The sequence below is a fragment of the Sceloporus undulatus genome, chromosome 6, assembly GCF_019175285.1.
Source record: "Sceloporus undulatus isolate JIND9_A2432 ecotype Alabama chromosome 6, SceUnd_v1.1, whole genome shotgun sequence".
NCBI classification, from domain to species: Eukaryota; Metazoa; Chordata; class Lepidosauria; order Squamata; family Phrynosomatidae; genus Sceloporus; species Sceloporus undulatus.
Window position 1 is genome coordinate 4,533,246 of NC_056527.1, and position 4,268 is coordinate 4,537,513.

Consider the following 4,268-nt stretch of genomic DNA (forward strand, 5'->3'; position numbering starts at 1 on the left):
TTCCATTGTTCACCTGCCCCAGACCCATAGGTCTAAATGTTGCACAATGGCTGATCTTTACCCTTATCTATCTAATTTTGTTTTTTAAAAATCATGCTGTGGAATGTGGGATTAGTCCTTGCAATGCGGCTTTAAAAGAGTCTTAATAACTCAGTTCCCCGTATAAGTCCTCTTTTCTATCTTTCCTTTCTTTTTCCTCTCTCTCCCCCTCTTTTTTTTTTTTTTTTTTTTTTTTGGAAGGCCTCATTGCTCTCCCTAATGAAAAAAGAGGGATTTAAGAATAAGATTGCAAGGCCTCCCAAAGTTTTTCTTTTTTTTAAAAAAAAAATGCAACCCACATCATAATAACTCAAAAATCCCTTTCCCAAATGCATTCAAATCCTTTCGTATTGGAGAATCCCAGCAATTTAGTAGCTAATCCATTTGGCAAATGCTGAGACAGTGCTGGACATCAATGGAACCCAGCTTGGAGGTTTTGTTCAGAGCAATGTTTGTGGACTGAATTCAATAAAAGGAAGGAAAACTCTCCGCTCGCTTTCACGGTGGCAAGGAGGAGGGTGAGCCAACATTCACCCCATATTTGCCTCTACTACAGCTTTGGGGCACTGGGAACCGAGACTGGGATGTCCAAATGGATGGGATGGCATTGTCCTCAAGGCCCTGCTTTACTATCTACTGGGATTTCATGACTTGTTTGTCTTGTTTTAGAGAGGGAAAAGTTAATTCTCTGACATTTCTTGGGCAAACAACATGACTGGTTGCAATTCAAGGGAAGGTTAAGAAGGGAGGGAGGGAGGGAGACTGCACACCCAGAATATTGCTTTAGAGTGAGGATAGGCAGAACATGGCCCTGGGACTGGATGTGGCCCTCAAGGCTGTGTTGGTGGCTCTCGATCTCTCCCAACTCTCTAGACTGCTTTTTCCATGGTTCACCTTCCCTTTCCTAGGCGAAATATACCTAATTCCCTAAGCTGCTCTATGTAAGGCATGGTTTCCAGGCCTTTCACCATTTTGGTCACCCCTCTCTGGACCCGTTCCAGCTTGTCAATGAATGACAGAATTATTGAATGAATGATAGACTCATAGAGTTGAAAGAGACCCCAGGGGCCATCCAGTCCAGCCCCAGTCTGGCATGCTGGAAGATACAATCAAGCAGGTGGCCATCCAGTCCCTTAACCTTATCGCACAGCACTTGGATGAATGGGAATAGAACAGAATGGAATGAATAGGGGGAAACGTGTTACCACATGGGAGAATGTTGCCAATGCTGCCAGGAGTCCCCAAGCGATTCCCCAGTCGTTCCTGGCAACCAATTTTGAAGAACAATTCAGAATCGTCCTTCAAAATCGGCTGCCATGGAACAACTGGGGAATCGCTTGGGGACTCCCAGAGGCATTGGTGGTGTTCCCTGTGTAGTAACACATGTCCCCCCCCCCTATTCTGTTCCATTCCATTCTTTTCCCATTCCTCCAAGTGCCATGCAATAAGCTTACCTGTTTGAAAACCTCCAAAGAAGGAGAGTCTAGTACACTCCAAGGCAGTGTCTTCCACTGTCAAATAGCTCTGACCATCATGAAGTTCTTACTAACGTTGGGGTAGAATTTCTTTTCCCACACTTTGAATCTATTGTATAGAGAATTATGTCCTAGTCTCTAGAGCAACGGAAAACAAGCTTGCTCCCTCCTCAATATGACATCCCTTCAAATATTTAAACAGAGCTATCATATCACCTCTTAAACTTCTCTTCTCCAGGCTAAACATACCCAGCTCCCTAAGTTGCTCCTTATAGGGCTTGGTGACTTCCAGCTCTTTCACCATTTTGAATGCCTTCCTCTGGACACTCTCTAGCTTGTCAATATCTTGAATTGTGGTGCCCAGAACTGGACACAGTATCCCAGGTGAGGTCTGACCAAAGCAGAATAAAAGTGGTACTGTTACTTCCCTCAGTCTAGACACTATACGCCTATCGATGCAGCATGGAATTGCATTGGCTTTTTTAGCTGCCACATCACACTGCTGACTCATGTTTAGCTTGTGGTCCACTAAGGCTCCTAGATCCCTTTTAGTCCATTGCTCTGTGTCCTAGTCTCTGGAGCAGCAGCAAGAATGCTCTGGCTGTATTATAAAGTTGGACATGTTCAACCATCTAGCTTTGGAATGACCTTCAGGGAATGATCGCTTAATTCTATAAGAAGGAAAGAATATCTGGGGACCTTTAAGAGCACAGCAGGCTCAGTTGCTAAGTTCTTGTAGCTCATTTAGCTTGCTCCTGGACAGAATCAGAAGCAAAACAGACAGACCTTTTGACAGCTGTTATCCAGTTTGCAGCAAATGACAGTCACTCGTCTAAGTTCAAAGCCTGTCTTGTCCAGCACTCAGATCGCACAGTGTCTTAACCAGCTGCCTATGGGAATGCTACCAGCAGGACCATATCTTCCAAGTCTCCCAGGACAGTCCCGATTAAACCTCATCCCACTTTTGCTGCTGCATTTAAAATGTTCTGGGCTGCATCTGCTCAGTGGAATTAATGCGGTTTAACACCACTTTAATTGCCATGGCTCGAAGCTATGGGATTCTGGGATTTGTAGTTTTGTGAGAAATTTAGCTTTTTCTGTTAAAGAGAAATAGTAGTGTGTGTTTTTATTTGTTGTTTGTCTACTTTCATGGGGGTCCTATGCCCCTAACCCCAGTGAATGTGGAAGGTCCACTGTCTACTACTTGCAGTAACAGTATACCAAAGGATCCTGCAGCGTCTTTGAGATCAACTGTGCAAAAGAAGTAGTAGCATAAGCTTTTGTAGAACTGGTCTAAGCAGACCAAGTCTATGAAAGCTAATTCTACAACTTCTTTTGCACAGTTAATCTCAAAGGTGCTGCAAGAGCCCTTGGCATACTGATATTACAGGCTGTTTGTCTGAATTTTACTTGAAGTATAATGACCCGAATCCTGTGGGTTTGAATAGATCCATGGAATCAATTGTTGAAAGGTGAGTCAACACATAGATCAATTCAGTTGATTCAATAGGCCTTTTCAGTTAAGATTAACAGTAGGATTTAGGCCTACATTGGGACCAGAGTTTGGCAAAATTACTCTTTTGTATTTTCACTCCCAGAATCCCCCAGCATACTTGGCTGTTGGAATCTGGGGATTTTTCTAGGCTTGGTCCATGACTTTTGGCAGCCTATGGAAAGTGCGGAAACAGCCTGGGAGTGTGGTGGTGGGAAGTGTATATTTCATTGTATATCCAAAGGCTGGGAGTATTATTTGGTGAAAGATCAGTGCCTTGTGTTTTAAACACATGCTCGAATCAAAGAGGGAAAGGATAGTTTTATCACTTAAAACAACAGGCTTTATCTTGACCCAATAATATTATTATTGCGAAAATTTTTCACCAGATTGTTTTGCTAATTTCTCAAAAAGAATAGAGAGGGGAAAAGAGAGATGATCAAATGGTGAGCGATCCTTTTCGGCTGCCAATATTTTTAATAAGCAACTTAGTCAATGTTAGCACAGCTGTTTGTTCAGATCAGCTCTTGGGATGACTCACTTTTGGAAGCCGTGGCTTCCCGAGGTTTATCTCCTCTTGTAACACGTGCGATGACAGTGTCTCTGTCCCTTGCTCTCAGCAAGGGTGAGCAAGAGGCGCTACCGGATCCAAAACACACATGATGCTGCATGGCAAGAGGAGCGCAAGAACAGCTCAGACAGAAAAGTAGGGCAGGTTATTGTCAGAACTCAGTGGGGGAAATATCATCATCATCATCATCATCATCATCATCATCATCATCATCATCATCATTTACTATTGCACCCAGTATCCCCCAGCTAGCATGCTGATGGTTCCATGTTCCATGGATGAAAATTCAAAATGACCTAAATAGATTAGAAAGCTGGGCCAAAGCTAACAAAATGAATTTCAATTTGGAGAAATGTAATGTGAAAATAAAATGAAATGAAATCCATAGATATAGGATGGGGGGTACGTGGTTTAACAAGACTACATGTGAAAGGGATCTGGGAGTCCTAGTAGACCACAAGTTGAACATGAGTCAACAGGGTGATAAGGCAGCTAAAAAGGCCAATGCAATTCTACGCTGCATCAATAAAAGTATAGTATCTAGATCAAGAGAAGTAATAGTGTTACTCTATTCTGCTTTGGTTAGGTCTCACCTGGAATACTGTGTCAAGTTCTGGGCACCACAATTCATAAAGGATGTTGAGAAGCTGGAGCATGTCCAGAGTAGGGTCACTAAAATGGTGAAGGGTCT